The sequence below is a fragment of the Prionailurus bengalensis genome, chromosome C2 (assembly GCF_016509475.1).
Source record: "Prionailurus bengalensis isolate Pbe53 chromosome C2, Fcat_Pben_1.1_paternal_pri, whole genome shotgun sequence".
NCBI classification, from domain to species: domain Eukaryota; kingdom Metazoa; phylum Chordata; class Mammalia; order Carnivora; family Felidae; genus Prionailurus; species Prionailurus bengalensis.
Window position 1 is genome coordinate 96,142,652 of NC_057350.1, and position 25,153 is coordinate 96,167,804.

Sequence of the window (25,153 nt, forward strand, 5' to 3'; positions counted from 1 at the left end):
TTGGCATCTTCTGGTCTTTTGATCTCTCTAAATATAAAGAGATCTAGATTGATAGTTTCTGAGGGATATTAAAAGGAAATAAACCAGAAAACTAGACTGGAGTCTGCTTAAGGGTAGGAGGGCCTACTTGGGAGTTTCTGGTTTGTGTGAGCGTTTCATTGGATTTATTGGCAATGGACTAGAGATTCATTTCACCATTCAAGGTGCTGATGAATATCCAGAAATTGCCCTTGGATGCTGAATTTTTTAATTTTGAAATCAAACCCATTTTGAATTTCTAACCCAAATCAATTTTACCTAGCAAAGGCAGAAAAATCTAAATTCTGCTGTCCTGAAATACAGGCACAAACTTATCTCAGATATTAAATACTCCTAACCCCTGTGATTGTGGCTGGTGTTGTCCTAAAAATGAAAGCCGAGGGGGCAAAATGGATGAGATTTAATCCAGCAATCCATCACAGAAGTGAAAATGAAAAAACACAATGCTCAAAACACCACACCCCTTGAATTACATGCACACACACAGACTTACAGAAATACATTGACATTTTAGTGGCTGCCCATTTAATGACAAATCCTGTCTTCTCATCCTTTCATGCCCATGATATATCTAGAACAAATGCAGGGTTTTATTTAGGGCATAATATTAACAGTTTGCATTTGTTTATTCTTTACCTTGTGCAGTGTGTCTTCTCATACATTATCCCATTTTAACATTACAACTATGAAGAAGGCAGATAAACATTCTATTCCCATTTTAAAGATGAGACTTTGAAAGCTTGAATGATTTGCCAAAGATCATACAATAAGCAATGGGCAGAACCTGTGCTAAGACTCCAAACTTCTGAGTCTTTAACTCGGTGCCTCTCCTGCAATGTTTCACAGCTTCTTGAGTATCCCAGGAGGTGTGACATACCCTGAAGTACTCTCATAAGCTTAAATTAGAGGGATGTCTCAAGACATCAGACCTGGATGCTGGTGATCCAAGACAATAATGAGCTTGATCTAGGTGTACTTACCAAGACTGTCCTGGCACCAATCAGTCATTTCCTTGGGTGAACCCAGGGTCTCTGAGCATAATCCACAACGTAAAGGTAAACTTGAACTGCTTTATCCAACAAAGGGGGTGTCAGTCAGCCAGCATTCTTCTCAAACAAAAGCTCAGTGAATTTGTTTCCAAGGATAGGAGTTATATTTCATTAGCTCCCACGTATTTTGAGGGCTTGGACCAAAGATGCAAGCATTCATGGAGGTACTTTCAGTCTACTCAATGAATGTTAAATAATTCATTCTCTGACGAGACCCAATATGCCTGGGTTGGTACCATCTAGTCCTCATCCTTTTGAGGCATAACAGAATTATGGGATACTTACTGTAATGGAACCAATGAAAAATATAAGCCTTCTGTCTCTCCTGTCCCCATTCAGACTGGTTATCTCTCTAGCTTGACCTCACAGATACCCCTCCCAGTCTTACAAAAGATAATTCTGTTCTGCTGGCACAAATTACAATCTTCTTGTTTTCTGAAATTTATTTTAATAGAGACAGGGAAAGAATGTTTATTTATTGAGTTACAAATATGTATCCAGCACTGGGCTAGGCAATTTCAAGAACATTATCATTTACAATTTTCATAGCTGTCCTGTGAGGTGGTCATTTCATAGATGAGAGAAGAAAGGTTAGGAAGATGAAATACTCCAAGGTCACACAGACTAGAATTCTTGGTGGGTCTTCAAAACTCAAACCCACAGTCTTTCCACTCATAAGATGTTGAGAACCCAAAGATAAATTTGACCTACTTGAGCTTTGGAGAAGGAGGGTCTGCCTTTTTTTAAGAAGAGAGATGAAATCAATCTCTCCCATCCTTTCTTTCCAGCAATGCTGAGGGAAGTGGAAGAAATTTAAGAGCAGCAAGGGTTCAGCAAAAGAGGAGGGAAGCTTTCAGAGGGTAGGAAGCAGGTCTGGAGAGCCAGCTTTGTTCAGTGCCAAGTCCAGCAAAGGTGGAGCTGTTGGCGGATGCCTTCTCAACCCACCGACACCGCAGACATCTGCTTAGTCCTGCTTTCCCAGGGGCAGAGAACTGCGCCCTTATCAGGCCCAGTAAGCTTCGGGACAGCCTGAGATACTGGAAGCAGCACCCGGAGGCTCAGCAAGCCAGAGAGGAGTTGAGAGTGGCATATAGCTGAGTGAGTGTGTGTGTGTGTGTGTGTGTCTGTGTGTGTGTGTGTGTGTGTGTGTGTGTGTCTGTGTGTGTGCTGGGAGGCGGGGGCGTCTGGTGAGAGGCCTCGGCTCAATAATGTAAGGGGTTGGGCCGCCCACGTGACTCCAGAAAGGCGGAGACAGGCGAGCTGGAGGGAGGACTGACAGGCCGCCCGGAGGGAGGTGAGGAGGGGGGCGAACTGAATAATTGAGGAGCTGTTCAGCAGCAGCGGCTGCCTCCTGCCTTCCTTTGCCTCCACCGCTCCGCATCATAGTGGGAGAGACAGAATCTGGCGCTGTAAGTGCAGACGGCTAGCCACCAGTCCCTGCAGCTAGTTCATCGCCTCCAGCTCTCCGGTGAGTGAACGTCCCCCTTCGCCGCAGTCTGTTCCCCTCCGCACGCCCTGCACCCCAACTGGACCCCCGCGAGTAGGATGGTCGCCTCTTGTTGAATGAACCAGGGAGCCGGAGCCACAGGAGGAGGGGAAACAGGAACATGGCGCGGAGGCTGAGGGCGCCCGCCGGGAAGGGGTCCCTTGGAAGAAGGAAGGAGCTGGGTTGGGGTCTTTCCGTATCTGGCCCGGGATGGGGCCTGGACAGGGTCTAGGGTCGGGGGACGCCGGGCTCCGACTCACGGGAGCTGCCAGGCTGGGCTGGGGCAAACGCAGCTCCGGCGCGGCCAGAGTGAGAGGCAGAGGAGGGAGCCGCAAGCAGTGTCCGGGCCGCCCGGGTCTCCACAGATGCCGGGCCTGTCCTTTCCTCCCTGCCTTGTCACACACCCGGCTCCCGCAGCTAGGTTCTCGGCCTCGGACTGAGCCCACGGAAAGGAAGAGAGGCTTTTCCGGCTGTAGCCCGAGGGGAGGGCGGGGACAACGTCTGCCCTTTTACCTGAGAGCAAACTCTTCAAAGGGGCTCCAGCTGAGCCCGATACCCACACAGGGCCGGTGCGCTCCTGTCCCCAGAGAGCGGTGATACGCGACGGGGCAGCGAGAAGGACGTGATGGGAAAAGTGTCCAAGGAAGCTCTCTTGCCAGAGCGCGCAGCCCCGGGGGAGAGGATTCTCGCCCGCACTTATTCACCCCATCGGAGCTTTCTCTCTTCCCTCATCCCAAACACGTCAGTTTCCTACAAATCAAGAGGGCCAGAGTAAGGCAGTGTGGCCTCGCGGGTACAGCCCCAAACCCCCTCCTCCATCCAGAGTCATCTTCCCCCCCCCCGCCCCCACACACACATACACACACAACGTTTATTTTATATCGTGATCGAAAAGTAAGGTAGAAATCGCCAAGTGACCAGAAGCAAAGGGAAGGCAGGGAAAGATGGAAGGAAAACTAGAACAGCAGTGATCTCATCTACTCCTGGTACTCCTCACCCCACTACCTGTGCGAGGCTTCATTCACTGAGTCCTGAACCGAGAGTCTTGAACTGAATTCAAATTCAGAGGAAAAACTTGGGGTGGGGTGGGGTGGGGTGGGGGGAGCAGGTGGGATTCTCGTCGAAGTGGCGGGGCCAGTCACTGGCCGGAGTTGACAAGCACCACAGAGTGATAACCCGCCTGTCGCCCGGAGTAAGGGGTCCTGAAGAACATCCCAGGCAGGATAGCACCAGGCAGGAGCCTGGGCCGCAGAGCTGACAGCAGGGAAGGGCGCTGTCCGCGGTGCTGAAAGTTCTGCGAGGCCGGGAGCTAAATACCGCGGGCAACTGGCGGCTCACTGCTCGCCGGCGGTTCCCGCAAGCTGAAACTGCGTTAGAGCCACGTAAAGACGGTCAGGTGGAACAAGCGACCTGGAGAAAGGGGTTTAGGAGCTCTGCGTTCCCCGATTCTCTGCCTTCCCCTGGACTCCTCTTGGAAAGAGGTTTTTCCGACTCCTGGGTAGAGGAGCAAGCAGCGGGTGTCACTCCAGGATCCAGTTTTGCTAACTTCAGGTGGAAATAAGTCGTGTGGTTCCCCTTTCTATGTCCTGGGCCTGTGCGGTTAATCTTCCTATTGGTAAAGTGTTGGAAAAGCAGTTAGGGTTGTTATTCTGATAAGCACTTCTGTGGCTTTCAGGAACCAGAGAATTGTGAGGCTACCAGACGAAGAGGTTTCATTAACGAAGAGGCTGGGTTTTCTATTCCTGGCTATGGCTTTTACTCTCTTCAGCACCCTTCTCTCCCCACCACAGATTGTTTACATCCTCTAGATACAGACCTCTAAGCAGCCCTACATGATTGTTTCTTCGACTAATCTTTTACATTATGGGTAAAATGGGGAAAGAATTAAGCCAATTTCGGGGGGGGGGGGGAGCAATTAAGAAAATATTTACTGAGCACCTGCTATCTACTAGGTAACATTATCTCATTTAAGCTTCATAATAGCTGCTGACTACAAATATCACAAGGATAAGAAAACTGAAGTTAGAATCCAGAGCTTGGATTCAAATTCAGGTCTACTTAACTCCAAACCCCAAGCTATTTTCATGCCCTCATTTTGGCATTTGGCTTTTGATAGCTTTATTGGAGAATGTAGCAAAAGAATGTCAAAAGAGGAAGGTCTACTTTCTTTTGCACACACACAACTCTCTCTCCCAACCCTTTCCTCTTTAATCTGTTCACCCACCCACTGTCACTAACTCCCACCATACCAACTGCTTTTGTGCATGCTGATTGAGATATCACTGTTCACACAAGTTGAGATTCAGAATTACAGAAACAAGTTAGAGGACTAAAACAGCAGGCTCTCCCGAAAGAGCAGTGGGGCTTCACAGGATCTGGAGAACTAGAGCCCACATGTGCTTTCATATTTAGAACTATACTCTTGAGCTTTAGGGCTGGAATAGGGCTTAAAGATCCTTGAGCACCATTCAGATCATTGTTTTACAAGAAGAATTTGGGGACCAAAAGATGATTATAAGTCTAAGTCACATGATTGAAAAGTTAGGATTGGAACCCAGTTAACTCAGTTCCAGGGTCAGTGGCCTTTCAAGTACCCTCATTGTGCTTCAGATACCCTTCCCTGCTTCCTTCTGTGGTTATCTTTGATAAGAACATTAGCATCAGTAAACTATATGCAATAATATACCACAAATACCTAAAATCCAAGTGCTCATCTTAAATTTTCTTCCTTTTCTTTTTCACTCTGGTCTCACTATTCCAATGTAGTCTGACCCAACATACCTGACCCCCCTTCCTCAACAACAGTTCTCCCTATGGGAGCAACTTGCAAATGGAGATGGGGGCATGGCATTTCTCTACACAAAGGCATTGCCTTTGTGTTGTCTATATTTCCTCTTCTGTGGTCTATTCCCAACAAAACAAGCTTTCCAAAATAAATACCCCTAAGCACCTTTCTATGTTCTCACAGGTACTTGGAATAGGCCTTTAAAAGATCTAGGCAGAAATAAATTATCATTATAAATGCTAATATCAGTCAAATGTGAGGCACTTTCCTAGTTCCTTTTTGTAAATAATTTCATTGGATCTTCACAATTCTGTCAAGTAGATAATTTCATTAGAGGTGATCTTAGAGTTCTAGTCCACTGTAACTAACATGCAGCAGATTTGATGTTCTATGTATTTCTTCTTGCTTCTCTTTCAGCCCCTAGTAAAATCCCAACTTTATTGCATTGGCAAGCAGGAGAAAATTTTTATCTTGAATTGAATTGTTCTATCCTCTTCCAGTGTGTAAAGTTTAGAAATTCAAATTCACTTCAAATGGTAATGTTCTGTTCTTTTATCTCAATATTTACCACAACATATTCTTCCTTCATTTGTTATCCTTTACTTAAAGATCCTTATATACCTTCTTAATTCTAATATTAACGTTCTGCTTCAAACCCCATCTAGAATGAATTAAGGCACAACTCATAATTAAATATATAACTTCTATTGTACCCTCACAGGGTGATCTTGCAAGGATGCTGTTCCTGAGGTGCTCTGGGCCCTGTGAACCATAATCTTTAACTGTCTAGAACTGCTCTTCAATATGGTGTCACTGGCCACATATAACTATTTAAATTTTAATTAATTAACATTAACATTTAATTAAAATTTTCAATTTTTAATCACACTAGCCATATTTCAAGTGCTCAATAACCATATGTGGCTAATAACTACCTTATTGAACCGTGCAAATATGGCACATTTCCAGCATTGTAGAAAGTCCTATTGCACGATGCTGTTTTGGAAAGTGCTAAAAACATCCTCACAACAACAACTGAGAACTTGGAATTGGGAAGAACTTGGGATTCTGCTTTAAAACTTCTGCCAAGAAAGGAGGAAAAGCCACTTGTGGCCTAGGACACCCCTAGAAGCCCAGATATGCTCAAGATAATAAGGCTAGCAAAGAGAGTACATGTCCCACTGAAGGAGCTGGTGACCTCTGGCATTTGCTTCACATGAATTCTGTTTTATCATGAAATAAAATATTCCATGAATGGGTCTTGCTGGTTTCCTGGATTCCATATTAGAAATAACCTGGAAGTTTTTATTCAAAATTCAAGTTTTATACACATATATATCACATATACATGTAACAACCTGTGTGTGTGTGTGTGTGTGTTTACACGTATATGTATGTATATCTTGTCTTAGTAAGTATAGTATGATAAATATGGAAAGAATATGGGACTTGGAGTTAGTAGTAAATCTGCCACTTACTACTTGGTGACATTTTAAGGCCCTCTAGATTTCCATTACTTCATTTGTAAAATGTTGACAAGAATAGCCTATCTCAACAGGCTATTGTGAGATTCAAAATGTAGATAAATGAAAGTACTTTCCAGGGAGCATGATCGCTATGTAATGGTTGATAATCTCACGTAGATATTATATAGTATATAAACAAATAGGATAGCTTAAACCAACAGCATTTTTGAATGCTTTTAGTCCCATATAAATATATTTTGCTTTTGTTGTCATTTTTCACTGTAAAGGAGAATGCTGAAGAAAAAAATCTTTTTGGTTGTTGAGATTTCTTGTTGGTTAAGTTCTATGAATTGAAATACTGTTTACTGTTTGTGGTTTACTTCCTTTGACCCTGAACATTTCCTTCAGGATAAAAAAATACCTAGGAAGTCTCATTGGTTCTGAAATAGCTTTTACCTGTTAACTAATAGCTTTAAATCAATTGTCAATAACTATCCTGTCATTACTATAGTGTTTCAGATAACAGAAAAAGTATTATTGATATTCTTGAGCAGGGGTGGATAAAAGGGATGATTTAAAATGACTATTTTTACTATTTATTCATTGAAATGAACTACCCATCTCATGAATCTATGAAGACTTCTATTTTATCCATTGATTAACCCAACAATAAAAGTAAAGGCTATCAATTTGACTGAATTCTTGAAGTTGCATTAGGGATTCTGACCTTAAATAAAGGGTCTTTATCTATTCTCTAAGGTAAAATGTGTTGGGGTCATAAGTAGAAACTTAACTTGCTAACAGGTGGGACTGGGAGGCCAGAAGTACCAGGGCACTAGGCAGCTATTCTCCACCCCCTCCAAACTTTAATCCATACCTTTTATAGAACAAGGGGCATTGTGGTGAGGTCAAAGGGCAAGCACCTAAAATGGCAACACCTGTACACCACTGGTCTCTACTAGTCATCTAACGTGGAGCCTTCTGTGTGCAACTGTAGGGAAGATCAGAACAAGCCTTCCCACATTCTGGTTAAGGCACACGTTAACTTCCAAGGAACCTGGAACACGTAGCCCCAAGTAAGGTCACTTCATGGGCATGAACAAGATGGAGGGTCAAACATGGAGTCAGTGTTGTCTGCACTTCTACAACTTAGCTAACATTTACTCCCAAACCTGGCATCTATTGCCTGTGCCTGAACTTTAATCTACAGTGTTTATAACTCAAGTAGGAGTGCTTTTTTTATATATGCCTGACTGGGTCAGAAAATACAGTCACACAAATACAGTCATGCCTTCTCTAATAGATCACCATTTTGATACTTAAATATTTTTCTCCTACAACACAAAAGTTAATACAATGCTCAAGTATTATAGAAAATAAGTCTGCAAAGGAAACTATTCTATCAGACGATTCTTAATTGTATTATGTTTGCTATTAATCCTGAAAACCCAATGAAGTAATATATTTTTTTATTGGGAACGGGTAGGTAAACCTCCTGAAAAATCAAGCTGAGCGTAGCTAAGGGCTCTAGATTCTATCTCTGGTTCTCTGGCAGGTTATTTCCTTTCTCGGAACCCGAGATTACCTTTGTTCAGACTTTGTTAAGGCACGCATGGTAATTTACAATATGCTCTACCAGAGAAATAGCTGAAACATACTCTCAGCTCCAAATGCTGGTCAAGCATACCATTCTCAGGTCTTTGTTGCATATAAAATTATCTTACTAAAGGGAAAATTAGTGAGATTATCAACTCTGGTCTCTGGTAGCTCATGCTAGCTTTAATAACAGATACCCTTTGTTAGGAATCATGGTTATTAATTTCATTGGAATTATTTGTCTCCTGGAAGGGCTTGGATTTTGGAAGGGGGAGAATACATTACCTTGGAGCTGAAAAGAGCTTACTTTTCACTGTCTTTAGCTTGAGGGATATCAATAATTTTATATCACAGGAAAGAAAATTAACAATGTAGCTTTGAAACTCATGCTGGTAGCATGCAATCATTCACTTAAAGTAACTGAGGTAGGGGAACCTCAGTGGCTCAGTCAGTTAAGCGTCGACTTTGGCTCGGGTCATGATCTCGTGGCTCATGAGTTTGAGCCCTGCAGAGCCTGCTGGGATTCTCTCACTCTCCCTGTCTCTCTGCTCTCTTTCTCTCTCTCTCTCTCTCTCTCTCTCTCACTCTCTCTCTCTCTCTCTCAAAATAAATAAAATTTAAAAAATAAGGTAACTGAGGTAGCCCTATATTGGTAGCCATGGGTGTTTGGAACCCCTATAGCCTGGCATATGAGTGCTGAATACATATTTGTTGAATTCAGGCCATTGTTCCAGGTCGGTTCATGCCATGCACTCATCTAGCCAAGAAATAAGTATACCCTGTGGCATTTTCCTTTAGCAAATGAAATAGGAGGCAAGCACCGAACATCAAATCTTACCCTGATAACCACACCTGTAACCATAAGTAGAAGTGGCCTGGACAGACTGCTCCTGAGAATTGGGTCTTGCCGCCTTCCTCCAGGAAATAAGGGATACATTAGCTCGAGGGTCTTGAATCTCACTGTGATGAGGCAACTCCATGAAGCCAAAGCTTAAAATAGAGTTGTATGTTATTTTTGACTTTACAGATATTTCTTTATTTCCTTGAGAAAATATTTGACTGGCAAGATTGTTACAGGCAATTACTATTGTTCCTAAATTCAGAAGGACTTAGAACGAAAGCTTAGAATGAAAGCACATACATTAATTAGAGAGCTGATGACATCACAGTCTGGAAGGTCACAGAATATTTTCCTTTTCCAGGAATAATTGGGCCTTCTTTCAAGAGTTTTGACTGGTCATTACTGACAAAAATGGAAGAAAAATAGATCATTCTATTCTAGCAAGTCAATAAGCAAATACCTAGAATTAACTGATTCTCATTTGCCAAAGGCAAAATATTCCAACCCAATAAACTGTCCTACAAATGAGCAAGCTGATTTCCACGGCCTGTTCATTTATTAGGTTGTTTTTTTCTCTGTTTGTTTTTTAAATAATTAGCAAATTTTAAAAATTACATCCAGGTGTTTGAACATTCTGATGACAAATTGTCTTCATAATTATAAATACTTTGTTGTTCATTAGAGATTATATTTATACAATATATTATTGTGCCAATGTTTTGGAATGATCACATAACCCAACTCTCTCATCTGACAGAGAAATTGAGGCTGAGAACCCTCACCCAAGTCAATAGCAAAGGCAGAAATAAGATTTGAGCCTCCTCTCTCTCAATCCACTGCTCTTTGTATATTTCAACCTCAGACATCTTTTCATTAGTCATGAAAACCTATTTAGTCAATGAGTTTAGCCACCAAACTTTTGCCAGGGCCACTAGGAGTAGGAAAGTATATGTATTTGGATTTCATATTATTTCCATTTGCACCTCCAAATGAAAGAACTGCAAAATCAAGGATAGTCAACAAGTAGAAATTTCATGGGTGGAACTACGAGCCAGAAGAAAAGCATCAAAACCCCAGAATCCTTGTGAGAACCTGGGCAAGAATTTAATTCCTCTTACCTTCATCATCTTCATCTCTAAAAACAAGAAATTTGAATTAAATAGTTTCAGATCCTATACGCTCTAACATTCTATAGTTTTATGAAATGAGGCCAAGGATTTAAATTATCCATGTTCTGCCTCACGCAGACCACATCATAAAAAACAAATCCGGATTCTTATTTTTACATCACTACTTATTGGAGGCTCCGTTTCATGCTAGTACTTCATTCAGTAACAATATTCATACTAACAGCACTTATGACGATAGCTAATAATTATTGACTTATTTAAATTTACTGTGACCCTATCCTGTTGGTAATGCTAGTATCCCCATTTTGCAGGTGAGAAAACTGGGTCCCAAAGTAATTAAATAACCTGCCCAAATTGATATAGCTTTATGCTCTTAACCACCATGCACACTGCCTCCTTTGTAAAGCACTGGTCTCTCAGATAACTGATGTGCGTCATTTACAGGCCACTTAACACACAAGCCCCTTTTCTGGGGGATTTTCCATCTCACCTACATTTTCTGACTAGAAGAGCAATCAAGAGAGTAAATAGAACTTCAGGTCTCTGGGTCTGATGAGGCTTGTAGACTGATCTTCATTGTCTTTCTGCAAGATGGCTCTTGTCCTTTTGCATTTGATACCATTGATCAATTATTTCAATGGTTTGGTACTGAAAGTTGGTGCTTTGCAAGCTGCTGCGTGCAATTAGAACCATTCTGCTGTGTTTTCCCCAGCATGTGTGGACAGCCTGCATTGCCAGAAATGGATGGATGCTGGTATAGGATTCAGCACCTTCTGAAACTACAGAAGTCACCCTCCCACATCTTCATTGTTCAGTGGCATCTTCTGGCTTCTGTCTCCAAGTTTTTGACTCAGAGTAACCATCTAGACAGCTTTTAAGGCAGAGAGAGAGAGAGAGAGAGAGTTTCAAAGCATCATTTTCTGGTGGTGGGATTCAGTTATTAATCGTTAAATACATATACCACAGTACCCATCTATTCTACTGCGGATTTCAACATGTGCTTAATCTGTTCACGGACATCCTGTACTTAATATGTCATGTCTAATAAATAGAATGCTCTGACAGCAGCCTAGCATGTACATACATTTTTATTGTGTAAATATATGATTATGTAAAAACTTATATAATGTAATAAATAAATATTATTTGTATACATGTTTTTATTTTTTAATTTTAAAAGGTTTTACTTAAATTCCAATTGGTTTGCATACAAAGCAATAGTAGTTTCAGGCGTACAATATAGTGATTCAACACTATATAACACCTGTTCCACATAACACCTGGTGCTCATCACAACATGTACACTCCTTAATCCCCACCACCTGTTTAACCCATTACCCCACTGACCTCCCCTCCAGTAACCATCAGGTTTTTCTCTATAGGTAAGAGTCTGTTTCTTGGTTTACCTCTCTCTCCTTTTTTCCCCTTTGCTCATTTGTCTTGTTTCTTAAACTCTACATATAAGTAAATCCTTTGTCTTTCTCTGACTTATTTCACTTAGCATAATACTCTCTAGCTCCTCCTGTGTCATTGCAAATGGCAAGGTTTCATTCTTTTTCACGGCTGAGTAATATTCTTCTTTACCCATTCGTTGGTTGATGGACACTTGGGCTGTTTCCATAATTTGGCTATTGTAGATAATGCTGCTATGAACATCCCGGTGCATGTAACCCTTTGAATTATTATTTTTGTATTCTTTGAGCAAATACCTAGCAGTGCAATTGCTGGATTGTAGGAGAGTTCTCTTTTTAACTTTTTGTATAAACTCCATACTGTTTTCTGGAGTGGCTGCACCCGTTTGCATTCCCACCAACAGTCCAAGAAGGTTCCCCTTCTTCTGCATCCTCACCGACATCAGTTGTGCTCCTGTGTTGTTGAGTTTAGCCATTCCAACAGCTGTGTGATTATATAATAATAACTTATATAAGATAATAAATATATGTGATATATTTAATATATTATTTTGCACATTTCATACACATCCTTTTATTCTTTAGCTCTAGTGTCTGGCTTGCTAAACTAGTCACCTACCCCACCAATACCAAAGTCAATTATAGGATGCGTAAGTCTACTTCTGCCTCTGCAGCAGTCAGATGGATGTAAACTCCACTAATCGTGTATGCAACATATCATTATATGCTGTAACATGTTACAGGGGAGCCTCAAGGAGAGACCAGGGAATAATTTACGTCCATAGAGAAAGTACAATGAAATTATACTTTGAATGATATGCGATATTTTCTCATGTGCATAAATAAGAGGGAAGGCTCTTGTAGAAATGGGAGCAGCGTAAACAGAGTGAATGTAAATGACATAGGCTGATGTGGTTAGTTAGAGACCTGGCTGGAAAAGTGGAAGGTCATATTGAAAAAGACTCTGAAGAAACTTGAATACAGCTGGGTGGATGTATTTATTCAGCCTAAAGTTTATCTTTGAAGACAGTTTTTATGACTATTTTAGAAATGCCACTGATTTCAGTGTTGGTTCATGGCCAGAATCATGAAGTCTAATTTCCTGGCTAGAAGGAACCTCAGAAATCATATTGGCCTTCCCCTTTGCCTATATTTTACAGTTGAAGTAATTAAAACCCAGAGACATTAAGTGACTTGCCCAAGGTCAGCAGCAAATTAGTGACAGGACAAAGACTAGAGCCTGGTCCATCCTCTTAGTTCATAGCATTTTGTCCTGCTCTGTGCTGCCTTCGGGGATTTTATTCATCATCTGAGCATAACCCAATGTAACACAAATGGTGATTATTAAGTATTTATGAAGCTCCGAGTTTTCCATTGCTCACTATGAAGGTATAGTTTCTTCATTACAGCCAGATGATAGATCAGATCCTGGGCTGCTTCTATCTACATGAGAGAGCATTCTCTTCAGAAACACAAACACAAACAGCATTCCGAACACATGGGCATGACATTCTTCCCCTGCCTCATTTCAAACCGCCAGAGATTATAGAGGCATAGCCTGAACAGAAGGTATCTTAATCTCTGGTGGTTCTGTAAATAATATGCTGTTCATGCCTGCATAGAAATGATCACAGCCTCTCTATTTTCTAGATGAGGGATCCTTCAGGAAAATGAAGCTGCTAGCACACACAGCACATCAGATAGGATTTCAGACCCCAGAGCACCAGACCTCTTTGTAACAAGTTTGAATATTTCACCCATTTGCACACTCTTAATTTATCCAGACTTGCGGTCTTAAATTTTATGTCACAGTCTAGTTAGTCTGTGCATATTTAGGTTCGATTGGTTATCCCCCACTCTTTTCCTCTGGCCACTCTTCCTTCACCTCCGCCCAAAGCAGCACTGTAACTAGATTCTCTGACTCCCAGTCTCATGCTTGTCCCTCCAAACTGCTTTCCAAAGGTAGAGAATACAGCGTTTTCGCACTCTTCACCACCCCTGCCCGCCATTCACATCATAACCTTGTAAGAATGGATGGAAATGACTACTTGCACTGCTTGGAAGTTCATTCCAAGCCCTTGTTTAGAATACCCACCATGCTATACTGTCCACCTATCATTTTAAGAAGCCGATTATGGAGAAGTTTAACACACTTTCTACTCTGGAGGTTATATACAATCATTGCCATTGCTCAAGGAGATATCACCACAGAGAACAGTGTGTTCAAGAAGAAAGAGGACAGGGCCTGCTGCTCCCATCACTTGACAATGGAGCAAAGTTCATCCAAAATTCACTATAAGTTATAGGTCATTAGATTCATAATCCCAGAGACCAGACAATTGGGTAATTAGATGGAGTTAAGCAATATTGGTAGCAGCCAAGGAAGTGAAAAAAGACAACTCCCACACCATTCCTTCTTTAGGGGTGAGGTGTTTTGCCTGAATTGATCAGCATGGTACACTTAATTTAGTGTACATAAAGTTTACAATGATAGGGTTTTTGTTTTTAGAAAATCAATGGAATTCACACTTTCTGTTTAAACTCCTTCTGATGAATCATTTTAAGACAAAAAAAACAGGTGGTGTTTGAGTAAAGAGTATGTGGAAAATAGAAGCAGGGAAGAGGGCAGAGAAATTCAAGAACTGGCTTCCCACCCAAGTCTTCATAGGCTCATGATTATCTCATAGTCTGACCAGGCTTATTTATTAGGTATAGAAACTCAATTTTATCAGTCTATCAAAAGTCATCTAGCTCTGAAGAATCAAGCCATGCCCCCTAAATCCCAAGAGGCTGATTTGTAAACTAGATGCAGTATAGTCACATGCAATGGGGAGATACTGTAGACTATTGCCCAGGTCATTCCCTTCCTGGTATTAGGTTAACAAGAAAACCAAAGGAGTGATCAAAGATAAGCTGTAAGCACAAGATAAGGATCAATGGCGTTAGACAGAGAGTCTCATAGAACGTGCTATGCAGGCTGCAAGAGAGACAGAGAGTTCTTTCAGATTCTACCCAAGAGCACCTTTTAGATTTCGGAAACAGTCGTGCCCTTCAATTTGACGCTCACAAGAGGGTCTTGTTTCCACTTTCTCTAATGTTGTAGAAACTTTGGCAAACACTTCCAGTAGAAGATAGAGACATTATCTAGTCTCTATGGAGTCCTCATCTTCCGTTCGGATATTACTTCGGACATGTTATAACTTCTTAATTCATAGCCTATCTCATATTAGTTCCATGCTAGTCTCCTTCAAGGAGTTCTGGTAGATGCCCCAGTTTATGCACCAGTCATGAATAAACTGCCTTAAGTTTTCTCTGGAAGGTTAGGTTAGGTTATTTCTGTAAGGGGCAAATCTCTTGTACCTTGTGTTAGTTCTGTTAATTCTGCTTCAGAGGGTACCATGATCTGACATTGCTCTGAGAGCTCTGGGGTCTGGTTTATCCTTGTCAGTAATCTACGTGTATGGACCCTGACATTTGAAACTGTATCCATTCATCATTCTCAATACAGAAAACATGCATGGGGTGACTATGACTCATCCACAAAACGCTGAAGGCATCAACTCTCAAAAGGTTTTTTAAAAATCAGACAATTACCTCTGAAAGAGGCCAAACAACCATTTTAACTATTTTTATTCTCCCCTTGACCTGACTGGTTACCCTGGTTCCAAGCAGGCACAAACTACACAGACAGTTTGGGATTCATTTTAAATTCTTTCCTAATCACATAGACTTTTGACACACTTTCCATTCCAGCATCAGAATACAGAGGAAAAAAAAAATCTGAATGAGTATAGACTGTTGTGCCAGAAATAAATCCCTAATATAGACAACTAAAATATGCCTCTATAGAACTTAGCTGTCAAAATAGAAACAAAACTACTGTTTCAATACTATCTTAGTATCTTGTCTGTGTTCTTCCTTTCTGCCCCCAAGTTATAGTTGTAAATAAATACTATGGTGCCATCACAGTGCATTAAGAGATTGAGGAGAACTTGTCCATCGAGCATTATGATGTTATCTCTTTACGTAGGTAATTCCAGTATGGCAAATTATAAAATGTTCTTCTTAAAGTCAAGGATAACTAAACAGCTCCATCATAATACTTGTGATCAGAATAGCTCACATTTACTCATGAAGTCTTATGAAGGAGATATGATTATCCCAATTCTACATATAATGATTGGCAAATTTAAATGACTTGTCCAAGGTTTTCTAGACAAAGGTTTCACAGGGTTGAGATTCAAATGCTGTGCCACCTGACATCAAAATCTTCCCCACTCGTACTACCCGTCCACAATTTAAAAATTCTCTCTGAGAGAGGCCAGTCTTAATGTATCTCAGATGAGTGCATGGATAATAAGAATGATTTTTTCAGGTTTACCTTCATGGTCTTTCAGAGGATTAGACTCAGGACTCCAAAGACTTGGCGTAGGACTTAGGGCAACACATCTCTTTCCTAGGCCTCAGTCATTCCATCTAGGAAAGAGAAAACTAGTGGCTCTTCATTTGGTTAGTTATTCACTCATTCCACAAATATGCTAAACACTGAAACGACAATGGGAAAAAACACAGACCGGAAGCTGTTAGTAAAAATAGGAACCACTATTCAGAATATTGTTACTAAAATAAAAACAATATCAAGTCCCTATTGTTCATGATATGTACAGGATTGAATCCAAGATTTGCTGTTTTGGAAAAAAAAAAAAAAGATTGATTGTTTTGCTTAAGTTTTCGTAATCAGTGAAATAATTTTAATTCTTCTCATATAATTGTCAAATAAACAAAATTACAGGCCCAACTAACCAATGTAATGCAAGTTATTACTTAAAAGAGCAGAAGTCTAGATCCTCAAGGTTCCTGTGGTTGGTTTCTGGAAGACAGATTTGCTCCAAACTATCAGTGATATACACTGCAACTCTAGACTTAATAAATTCATATTCTAAAAATTCAAAGTACATTTTCATTCCCTGCAGGAACTCATTTCTTTCAGCGAAGGCTGAGATTGTTTGAATACCCCAAAGCAAGAACATAGTACAAGAAGACTAATAAGCTGTAATGGGAGACTGATAGCAGAAGGGATATTTATTAAGCAAAACAGAACAGGAGACTTGAAAGGAAGAAAAGTAATTTGAAAGGCAATTTTCAGTTTAAGACAATTCTAAAGTTTAATATTGTTGATGGGCTAGAGCATATTAAAAAAAATGTTGAATGAGAGAGTAAAAAAGAAAAATAAGGCAACAAAAAAAAGAGGGAAATAAATTACATATTCTAAGACACTATTCTTTAAAATTGTATTCTTCCTAAGTACTTTTCCTTTAAAGGTCAGGGACAGGAGGCATTTGCTGGGCAGTGAGAAGGGAAGATACAATTCATTCCCCTGAGTCAAAACCTTTGCCAGTATCCCAGGCTTGAAAGTAAAAGGTACCTCTCACACATAAACACACAGTTGTCTTTTTCTCAGTTGTCTCTTTCTGCGTTCTTCAATTTGTCACCAATTTTCAGAAGCCACTTGCAAGAGGCATCATCACAAAACCATTATCTAATGACCCCCAACTGTGCCCAGCTGAGAGACCCAATTTATATATAGGAAACTATTTGGACTTTCAAGGTGATTTTCTTCTCTTAAAACATGGGACATCAAGTCTTTCCTAGCATGAGACCAAAACAAAGAAATAAATAAATAAAACAGAGCCCCCCCCCCCAACCCAAAAAAAAATCAAGGGGAAACCACTGTCGTTAGGAAATGAAGTAAATTTGCCTGCCAGCCTAATCTCATAGCTCAGCTTGTATGCAGGGCCGATTTCTAATCAAAAGGATTATACCAGTTGTAGGATAATATCAGTTGTAAATGGAATATTTATGACTGCATGACATCACTCAAGGTGATCCATTTTAACTTTGCTTTTAATATTAAAGCAAAGGTTTCAGGGTTAGCTTTTTCAGATTTTTTAAAATAAACTATAAGGTGATCCTCACCAAAATTTGTTTATCATTCAGCTTCTTGGGGTTTTTAGAGAAGCATTACAAATTCTGTGGCTACAAGGTGAGTAAAACTCATCTGTCCTGGATCTTGAATGTTGAGCTCGAGAAATTGGGCTTCAAGCCACGATCAGTGGAAGCCCCAAAGGTTTTGGTGCAGAGTTGTGACCCGAACAGTCATGGAAGTGTCCGACAACAGTGAGTGGGATATATCAGGGAAACACAGAGAAAGGGAGGAAGTAGAAAAGTAAGTCAGGAGAGTAAACTGTGGGAAAAGGTGCAAGAAAAAAAAAAAAACATTTCATAGCTACAGAATCGGGGTCCATTGTTGCTATTTCTTGGCTGGTGCTGAAGCCTGGAACGCAAATCTTGGAGGTGAGCACAGCTCTGAGCACTGGGGAGATGGCGCCCCTCTCTCCTTGGCTTCACACCTAACATCGGTGGGATGTTTCTCTCAGCTGACAGGAGCCCCTCTCCGCTGATGGTGAAAGAGTTGGTAGGGATGGGCAGAGTTGCAGAGAAGGGGGGAAACAGATGAGCTTTGCACACTTGGAACCAAAACAAACCCAAGGAAGCACCATGGAGAAGTGGAGCTGAGTGGGTAGTGGTTTCATACCCTCTCCAGCTGTGTGCACCTCAGTTCACACAGGTCCTTTTGCTTCGTGTGGCCTGAGACACCTCATCTACAAGGCAGAAAGGCTGCCACAGATGACTGCCATGGTTCTTACCAGCTGGACAATTTATAACATCAGCAGCGTATTATTAATTTAAAGATGCATTTCATGGATCATACTCAATTCACTTCAATTCCAGGGTGGATCATTGCACAAAATGGCGAAGCTCCTAAGGGCTCGATTTCCTCGCTTTATTTTTCTGCCCTCCATTTCTTGTTTTTTTCCATTACTTTTCTGAAGCAGTATTTTTCCCCTCTTCTACTTTTTTCTTCATTTTCTAGTGACAGCAGGGAAGGGACTGTTTCAGTAAGACAGGAAGCTGAGGTCATCTGCTTATCCACAGGACAAGGAGAACCCAGGGCCTAGGCAGCCAGCTCTTTTCCACACCATTCTGCTGCTAGACCTCAGTCCTTACCAGCAAGCAGAAAAAATCTTACTCAGCCTGTCTTCTGACTTATTTTTTTTTTTATCACTGCTTTCTCTGCCAGACTGCAGGCTCCCAGATGTTCTAGGCAACTCTATCTGTCTCATTGCCTGCAGGCCAAGCTAGGTGATTGTTGTCACCCCCTTCTTCTAGGAAAAGTACTACAGAGGGAGGTGATTTGCACAAGTCTTAGCATAGTTGAACTTGATGATAACCATGTGAGGTGCCATGCACGTATACATACCCAGTGCCAGTCTTCTATCCACAACTGCCTCTATTTAAACTTGTCTCCTCAAATCTAGCAGGTCAGCAGAGCCATGGAGATCACACTTCCCAAGGAAAAGCTGGACCTTGAATTAGTCAGTCTTCTTCTAGTCCCCGGAATTACAATCGCATTTGAGAACCAGCACTTCCTTGCCTTGCTCATCTCAGTGGAGGCTGAGCTGAGGTAGGATCTCTACCTTGTTATCTTGCCTCGCCCCCACCACCAGCCCAGAACTTCTGACCCACTGCTTGGGTGACTCACTTCCTGTACTAGCCCGGTTCTCTCCCTTTGGAGACAACTGAAGTTGCCTTTGAAATAAAGCAAAGAACACAGAATCTCTTTCTGCTGGTCCTCAGAGCTGAAGGAGGCTTGAGATTTCCTCGTAACAACACGTGAATCAGATCGTTGGGCTGCTCGAATCCTTTAAAAAATGAAACATTTGATTCCCAACAGAGTCAATACTCCTACAAGGTGGGCATTATCAGCCCCATTTTTTAGATGAAAGACCAAGGCTCACAAAGACTTGTAATAGGCAGGGTGGGGACTCTTAACACAGATCCATCTGACTTCAGAGGCTATAGCCTATTACTTCTGTGAAACAGGAAACTACTAAGACTTACGAAAATAAAGCCAAACCCAGAGAAATAAAGACAAGTGGAACTTAGGTAGTGGAACTACTACCTCTAACTAGCAGCTTGACCCTGGGCACACCTTTCGGGTTTCACTCTCTTTGTCCATGAAATGAGAGTGCTGGATCCAATGATTTCTTCCAGCTCCTGCACCCGGAAGTGTGCTTTCTAGTTAGTCCCTGTGTCTCTTCCACAGGAGCCAGCAGCTAAGATCTTACCTCAGCACAATAGACTTCTAACAACAGGAAGTGCCACTTCTCTAGAGGCTCTGGAAGTGACTCAGGAAATATCTGTTCTCCAGGGAGGACCTATAATTTCTATGACTTCGTTTGCCCAGTGGTCAGGGCTGGCTTAGGTAACATTCACAGCTGTTTATTCTGCCAGCAGGAGGTCTCCATGGCGTTCTCTGCCGACATTGGAGGGAGAATCTGGGCTCAATACTTGTTATCCCTGGATTTAAAGAGGTAGTGATTCAAAAGTGCCACAGAGAGAAAAGATAAATATTGCACACCCACTCATACTTCTTAAGTGAAAACCCATTACAAGAACGTGTTAAAGGTAGATAGAATTATTTACCAGCAAGGATTTTTCATTTAATAAAAGGAACCATCAGGATTCCTAAGTGGTGTATATTTAGTCTTCTAGAGACTGAATTTGGTGGAGAAATAGATATTAAATCCAATGCTGACTGAATGCAGATCATAATCAAAGGGGGGGACATGTTGTTTAATGGGAGAATATGATATGCTGTTTGCAAAAGTTTGCTTTACACACAACCCTTAGGAACCGATGTTTGTTGAACTGATATGAATGTATCTTTTGAGTGGCAGGATGCCCACTGGTATAAATCGACACAGGGGAGCTGGGTGTACATTGGTAAGGGAGGGGAAAGGGAAGTGGAGACCAGGTGTGAGTGAACACCATTTTTGCTTAGAAAAGCATCATGGTGGCAAATATTGTATTGACTTAAAAAAAAAAAAACTGGAATGATGTTGTTAAAAGGGGTGATGACATTTGATGCAATTATTTGCATTAAACAGCCAAAAAAGAAGCTTTGTCTAAGCCATCCAGAATAACAATAAGACTCCTTTGGTCAGCGTATTAACCATTAAAGAGAGTTTGACAAGTGAAAATAATATTTCTGTAGCACAGCCAGAAACAAGACAATGCCAGAATAAGCAATATTTCCCAGGAGGAATCAGGAAATCTTATTACTGCCTCTGTGGTTTACCATGTCCTGACCCACAAACAACAACACAATATCCACAACACCCAATAGATAGACTTTAAAAGTTTAAACCAGTTTTGCACATGGCATTTCTCGTTTAATCCTCATCCCAACCCTGTGGGATAAGCAAAGCAGATATACTGTCTTCATTTCATAGACATAAAAACAAAACAAAACAAAATAAAACTGAGGTCCAGAAGGGTAGAATTATTTGTCTGAAGACACACAATTTTTCTAGAATAGATTCATCTAAAACCCTGGACTTCTGACTCCTTGTCCAGTGACCCCTCCACAATACCCAATGAGATCTGAGGCTTAGGACACCCCCAACTCTATCAGTTTAATTGGAAAACAGCTTTTATATTATATGAAGATACACACACAGTAATTGCCCAGATTGGTGAGTTTGTGGATCGGCAAACAAATATTTGTTACAAGAAGCTTGCAAGCTGACATTTGCAAGGTCTAGACTGTGAAGGGACTGAAGGCCAGAAGATGTATTATCGGAAATAGTATTAGCACAAATTAAGGCTCAGAGAATAAAGAGAAGAGTCAGAAGAAAGAAATGAGAGCATGTTCTTGCAGGTAAGGATGAGAGGAGGAAGAGTTATAATACCCAGGAAAGGGTACTAATGCTTCAGGGCTTGGATTTGAAGGCCCATGCAGGAAAGACAACAGATACAGGCCCACTAGAGGAGGAGAGTTGAAACTGAGACCCCCTACCTGGAGCTAGGACCCTCAAAGGACCTCATTGTCAGTGAAAGAGGGACTAGAAAAATACCCACTGCATCAGTGATCATCAAGGAAGTGTGTCCCTGCCCAATATTTGGAGTAGAGGATAAATGTCTTGCATGAGAAATCAAAACCTTAAGCCTTTCCATGTAAGGGCTTGGGATCCAGGTTCACACTACTCACATGATATAAGAGCCCCAAGCCTGAGAATTTAACAAAAAAATCAGGCCTGGATACCCATGCTCAACTATGCTCAGGATTTCCTCTCATCCATGAAGCACCTGGCAGAAGAAAAACAAAAAAACAACTCTGGAAGGATACCTCCACAACCCAGGCTAGATGAGATACCCGAGAGAAAACAAATCCCATTAAGTTAGCTCATAAAAAAAATAATAAATAAATAAACAGATAAAGAAATACTCTCCTGTGAATCAGAATGAGTAAAAACAAAGAACTAGAGGTTAGCATTCCAAGAACCTGATATAACAGAAAATCTGAAGGAAACTACGAAATAAATGAGTTTGAAATCATTAAAGAGATAAAAGAAAGCAGGGAGGGAGCCACGAAGAAAAAACAAGATGTCATGAGAAAAAAAATAAACTGATTTGAAAAAGAACCAATTGAATAATTAGAAATAAAAAGTATGGTATTGAAATTTAAAGCTTAAGCAGATTACACATAATTAGAAAGAGACTTGGTGAACTGATAAATTTAAGGCAACTATACAGGATGCATCAGGGAAAGATTAAAAAGCTAAATATATAAAAATACCATTAAGAGACAAGAAGAATGAAATGAGAAGGCCAAGCATTTATCAAATAGGCATTTCAGAAAAATAGATCATAGAAAATATAAAGGCAGCAGTGTTTGAAAACAGTGTTTGAGAATTTTCCAGAATTTCATAAAACTATGAATTTTCAGGTGTAAAGATAACCACTAGTTCTTAGCAGAATAAATAAAAATAAATCTGTACCTAGATACATGTAACAAACTTCAAAATCCCAAAGACAAGAGGAAAAAAAAACTCTAAATATTCACAGTAAATATAAAAAGACTGCCTAGGAAGGAACAACAGCAGAATCTCAGCACATTTTCCAAAAGCAACAATAGAGGTCAAAAGATAATAGAATAGTATGTTCAAAGTGCTCGGGGAAAATAACTGTCAATTAGTATTCCACACACACTAAGAGAACGGATGAAATAAAGATATTTTCCACCGAATGCTAGGATAATCACTCAAAGACCCTAATGAAAGTACATTTAAAGAATATTCTTGTGGAAGAAGGAGACTGAACCCAAAGGAATAATGGGCAAAGAAAGAAATTAGGAAACTCGTGCATAAACCTGAAGAAGCATCTACCTGTTGCAAATAAATAAATGAATGAGTGAATAATTAAGGATGATTACCAAGGCAGTGAAGACTTAAAAACAAGGTGGGAATAAAATTGTAGGCAACAATAACATTGAAGTAGAGGGGAAATCAATAAGAGTGAAAAGAGTTAAAGCACTTGTTTTATGCAGAAGGTCGACAAAGATATTGACCGGATTCAGATTTTTTTGTCAATATTTAAGGGTAACTTAGAAAAATAATATGTTCTATAACAATAAAATGAGCAGAGGGGAAAACTTATTCAGTCCTATAGAAAAATAAAGGGAAAGAGGTGAAGGATGAGGAAAAGAAGAGGCACAGTAAATACACAATACAATATAATGGATATAAATCTAAATATTCCAGCAATCCAATAAATGTAAACAGATTAAATTGGTAACTTCAAGATTCTAAGAGTAGGTTTAAGGTTTAAGGTTCTAAGAGTAGATTTTTAATATTTTATTTATGGGATATACTTGGAAAACATAAAGACACAGAAAGTTTTAATATAAAGGGATAGAAAAATATAATCAATATTTTTCAAATACTGATTAAAAGAGGCTATCATAGGGCTCCTGGGTGGCTCAGTCGGTTAAGCATCTGACTTTGGCTCAGGTCATGATCTCATGGTTTGTGAGCATGAGCCCCACTTAAGGTAAACACGAGCCCCGCTTCGGGTGAGCCCCACTTCTCTTTCTCTCTCTCTCTCTCTCTCTCTCTCTCCCTGCTTCTCATGAGATTCTCTCTCTCTCTCCCTCTCTCTCTCTCTCTCTCTGCCCCCACTCACTTGTGCCCTCTCTCTAAAAAAAAAAAGGTCTATTATAAATAATTACACACAATAATTACAGGATAAATTACAGACACAATAATTACAGGATAAAAATATGATTATTATAAATATAAATGGTAATAGCATAATAATAAAAGGAAAAACTTGCCAGGAACATATCATAATTCTGAACCTCTATAGCCATAACAACATAGCCTCAGAATAGGAAGTAAAAATTGCCAAATGGATAAAATTCCCAAATGTGAAAACTAAATTTTAAAACTTTTAGGTCAATATATAAGATAAAATCTTTATGACATCAGAATAAAAAGGCTTTTTTAAATCACAGACACACACATACAAAGAAAACAGTAAGTCATAATTTAAAATATTTAATGACTACATTAAGGCGTCTACGTGGCTCAGTCAGTTAAGCTTCCAACTTCCACTCAACTCATGATCTCATGGTTTGTGGGTTCGAGCCCCACATCAATCAGTGCAGAGCCTTCTTAGGATTCTCTCTCTCTCTGCTCCTCCCCTACTTGCCCATGCTCTCTCTATCTCAAAATAAATAAAACCTTTAAAAAATAAAAAATATTTAATGACTACAGTAAAATCAAAGAGTTCTGTATAAGACTATTTTTTTTAAACAGAGCTAAGCCACAGACTCATTATAGCAATGCATTATGAGCCACATATAAAATATTAGAATGCAGAGTAAATTTTAAAATAGATAACAAGACTAGCTCCCCTAGCTCATTTCTTCCTTATATATGTTAGAATTTTTTAAATGGGGGCAACTGGCTGGTACTGGTTTTTGCAGGTCAACACTGCAGTTAAATATGCGTGTATGTGTGTGTGTGTGTGTGTGTGTGTGTGTGTTTTCTGCTATGCATTGCTCCTGACACATAGTGATGATGATTATATATGTGACTGAGGCAATTTCAATGTATAAGCTAAAATAAAATAAGTCAAGCAGATTACCTGAATATAAGTTTTATTGGAAATTAAAAACAATGTCCAACTATGCTCAGGATTGCCTTGAGAAAACTTGATATTTTTGAGAAAAATTATTGTTATTGAGAAGAGCTGCCAATGCTGGCCACTTTCAGATCGTGCTATTGTTTTCCATGAACCAAAACCTTGGTGCATTATGTGCAGATTATGAGGGGCTCTGTAGAGAGGCAGTACTTGCTTTGTCCGTCAAGGAAGAGGCTCATCTCCCAATTAAATGATTTCTTTTGGTTTTAGAACAGAGGTGTTGTTTTAACCAAAAAAAA

General features: G+C 40.3%; 1 protein-coding gene across 1 annotated transcript in view; it reads left to right on the forward strand.

Annotated features, from left to right (window-relative positions):
• The first annotated feature begins 1,940 nt into the window (after positions 1 to 1,940).
• Positions 1,941 to 25,153, forward strand: part of SLC7A14 (solute carrier family 7 member 14) — a 110,341-nt gene continuing 87,128 nt past the window's right edge. The window contains exon 1 of the mRNA XM_043594923.1: positions 1,941 to 2,556. The gene's annotated coding sequence lies outside the window, so the exon portion shown is untranslated. The remainder of the gene's footprint in view (positions 2,557 to 25,153) is intronic.